We start from the raw sequence: 3,981 nt of genomic DNA, 5'->3' as shown, positions 1-3,981 counted from the left end.
CTGCTTAGGAAGACATGAATTCTTGAATATTCATTATCTTCCCAAATTGGAATGAGTTTGGAAAATGACAAATCAGGCGATGTCAGAAACAGGGAAAACAGCCAGACTTCCTCTGTGTGAAACATATGTGCTAGATTTGCTGGAAAACGAGCAGAAAGAAGTTCTTTAGATTACAGCACATAGGTAAGCTATTTACAAATACAAACCTCACACTGGGATCCTTGCCTTCCCTGCAGTCAATTCTTTGGGATCAGCTCAGGCATTAATTACATAGATGACCCTGTAGCTTACGGCCATGCACAGAATAAAGGTGCAGAGATCATCCACCCTTTTGGGAGATAGAAATTTGGCCTTCAGGAAGCTTCTGGCTGCAGTGAGCTACTGATGGTTACTGCCAGATGTATGCAGCGAAGGTAACCGTTGCATAAGTGTTAAATGAAGATTTCTGCTCTTTATAGTGGCAAACATTATAAGCAATAGCCACAAATGCTGAACCGTTTGTTATACCTGAAGAGTCAGCTTTCTGTAGGCATCCTACAGATACCTAACCTGAAAGAGGTTATACCTGCCCTTCAACACAAGGCTCAAAGCATCAGTGTGTTTATTTAAACTTATCCCATAAACCAAATTCTTAATGCTGCGAAGGATCAACTTTAGAATGGCTGTTTATTAAATTTCGTCTTCAAACACAAAGGCATAAAAGACAAAAATAAAACAAGCAGTTGAAGGGAAGGAATGCAGTATGCAGTACTGATGAGGATGCTGAAAAATGAGACAACTAGGAATAATTTTCCTCATACAGAGAAACACCTTGGGCTCATATGCAAGGTTTGAGCATCGAGCAGTGGCTGCTTTAGAGCGTTTTCTCAAGCTACAACACTTTTTGTGTCTGTTCATAATCTGTGTGGAAAGACTCAGCAACATCAGTTTCAAACACAGAAATATCAGGAAAACTAGATACATTTTAGAAATATTTGAGGCAGACTAGCAATAGAAAGAGAAATCCGATCTGTGAGGCCTAATGCAAAGCCCATAGGAATAAGGGAAAATCTATAGTTACTTAAGTATGATCCGAAAGACTCAATTTTTCAAAGACATACACACAGAGAAGTAAGAAAAATACAACTCTATTGAAGTCATAGTTGCATGGGACATTTTGGAGCTCCTTTAGAGCTAGGTAGACCTCAGTTCCAAATGCTGCTCTGTGGAGTAAGCAGTCATTCTCTCCAGCTAGTCTCATTTACTTGATGCGGTGATAAGTAGCAGTGTTAGCATTTCTGTACCTCTGAATGCTTTGTGCGTGTATGTGCACATCTCTCAATTCCTTTGCTCCTAATACAGGGGAAGGCCAGCTTTAAGTTAATGTTCTTCATTTTCACCTTCAAAATTCTGAATACGCTGCATATCACTGTAGAAAAATATTTCTCCCTTCCTTTGACTTCCACCAAACATTCTAGTTAAAGTCTAGGTTCTCATGGAAAAAAGAAGGTCATAAAAGATGGGAAAAGGCAGAGTTCATCTAAATAAAAGTTATGCATGCTGTATATTGCTCAAAGTCAGGTTTGCATACCTCTGATTGCTCTACAGTAAGACAGAATGGCTCATGGCAGAGGGCCCAAGAGCCAAGAAGCATAAGTACTGGATTGCAGGGGGACTGGGCATAAATGTCTTCATCTAGGGGGGAGGGAGTATAGATTTTTGTTTGTTTCCTTTCAAAGGACTTTGAGCTCTGTTACTAAAAAGCTATATCCAAACATTCAATATTATCATTAATATGGATACAGCAAGTAGCTTATGTTTGTCGTTACGCTGATTTTCATCAGAGGAAGATCCAGCACCAATTTTAAATCTCTCCCTGTGGATATTTTTCATATATACTAACAAATTTCATTTAAGAGGACTGATGAATGAGTGAAGAATCTTCTGTGATATGTTCTGCACACTGCACTGTTTATTTAGATAAAGATGGATGAACAACCAGAAGAGTATGAACTTTTGAGCAGAATGGCAGGTACATTTGAGTAGGGGAGGTCAAATCAGGCCTTCACATTCATAAAGACTTCAACTCTTGCGCTGTTTAAGCGATTCCAAAATTTAGTATTGTTTGTAGTTCTAAATTAAGGTATTTCTGAAAGAGAAAAGAGTAACATTCTATATTTCTTATGAAAATAATTATTTAACAGATTATACTTCTTCTGATTGAAGGACTACGTTCTGGAATAGCCTCTCCCCCTTGCTTGGGCATTCTGATTATCTGTAGGAAAACGGACATGGGTGTATAAGAGAGATATGTTTAGGTTTTGCTAAAATACCATGACAACCTTCAGAATTATTCACTTTCAAAGCTTTTCCAGAATAATCTGTAAAGAAACATCAAATATTTCATACTATTATTGTAAAAAATGAAAAGTGTTCCATTTCATGCTTAATTTATTTTGTAATTATAAATACGCTGGTAAACAGCACCATAATAGGCTTTGCTTTGTGCCTGTTTATGCTTTTGAACTATTTGAGTTTTAATACGTTTTCAATACAAACAACATGATAATAACTGTTCTTGGAAATGGTTTGCTAGATAGGTTCATTCAAAAGTAGTATTTTAGCATTCATCACACACCTGCGAGTAGGGGACATTAAAAAAAAAATAGGCAGAAAATGGATTCTGGCAATTTTTAAACTGCTGAATAGAAGTAATCATTTATAACTAGAACAATTTAATATTAACTCTACCATAACAATACTCTACCAAAAATAATCAGGAAGACAGTTTTCAATTAAAACCACTTTTTGTATAAAAAGATGTTAAATTTAAGACATGTACAGGAATTTCATATTTTAAATCACTTCCCACTGCCCCAGCATGTGGTGAGATAGCACAAAGCCACTGCCTCAAATTTTACTATACTCTCTCTGATGTACTCCTGAAATAGAGTTGTAGCTTCTTCCTGACTTATAAGCAAGTACTTCGGCTTTTTGTTGCTCTCTTCGAGTTTTGCAGTCACTTCAAGATGTTGGGGCTTGGTATTCAAACATGTATATTATCAGACTGAAAGAGCATGAATTCATTAACAGACAGCTTGTACTGTATTTTGCAAGAGCATCTTTCATTCTGTTTCATTGGGGCAGCATATTCTTCTCCTTAAAACAAGAGTAAGAGTTGGGCATACAACTACATGCAAGGTCAATTATCAAAAGAGCCTTCCTAATTATATATGCCAATATATGTATAAATAGAAATACATTTTGAGAAATAGTCTGTCTTCTGTGAATCTTTGTTCATATCTGCACTTAGTCTGCATTGATCCAAGTTATCACCATGTCTTCTAATACTTCTAATGGACAGGGTACAACTCTGTGCAGTCTCACATTTGCCCAGTTCTTAATAAATTTCAACCCACCAGCCCCCGCAGGGCTACAGGTTTTGCAGAACAGGCAGATTAAAACTTCAGTACCAACCAAAACGCGTACAAAGGTGCACAAGATCAGGGAGGCTGCACAGTTCAGGGCCAAGCGTTAGGAAAAGCAAGGCTCTGTGTGTGCACAATATCTAGGTCACTTTACACGGCTGTACATACAAACTCACCAGACTGGTAGTTCAGCTTGGGTGAACACAGAAGTTCAAGTAGCCAATTGCCTTCCACCATTAAGGAACTGATCAGCACAACAGAGTCCAAAGCGCTTCTGTAAGCGCCCCTCAGGCAAAAGGGAAGCCTACTCCGCTGTGCGCAAGGACAGCGGTTAGCCTTTCTGGGAGCCCGACGATGTTACAAACGCAAGTTTAAAGGCCAACCTGAGTAGGTGTTTATGAAGCAGAATGGGCACTAGGGCAATTTCTCGCTGAAGTCTGTCACTCAGACTGTGTACTTCTGAAGATACGCATTTACTGAGGGAGATCGCAAGGTACATCTCGCCCACGTCAATCAAAACGTCGGCTCTGTAGAGCAATGCGAACCCCAGAGGGGCCTTCCCTTAGCCCTGCCT

General features: G+C 38.8%; 1 long non-coding RNA gene across 1 annotated transcript; it reads right to left on the bottom strand.

Annotated features, from left to right (window-relative positions):
• Positions 1–292: 292 nt before the first annotated feature.
• On the bottom strand, positions 293–3,634 carry LOC138061553 (uncharacterized). Its single transcript, XR_011135392.1, has 3 exons — positions 3,584–3,634; positions 2,322–2,360; positions 293–328 (listed from the first exon to the last, which is right to left on the bottom strand). It is a non-coding gene; the product is annotated as an uncharacterized lncRNA (long non-coding RNA).
• Positions 3,635–3,981: the final 347 nt, after the last annotated feature.

The sequence above is a fragment of the Struthio camelus genome, chromosome 18 (genome assembly GCF_040807025.1).
Source record: "Struthio camelus isolate bStrCam1 chromosome 18, bStrCam1.hap1, whole genome shotgun sequence".
In the NCBI taxonomy this organism is placed as follows: Eukaryota; Metazoa; Chordata; class Aves; order Struthioniformes; family Struthionidae; genus Struthio; species Struthio camelus.
The sequence above is the reverse complement of the archived record's forward strand: the minus strand, read 5'-3'. Positions and strand labels throughout refer to the sequence as shown.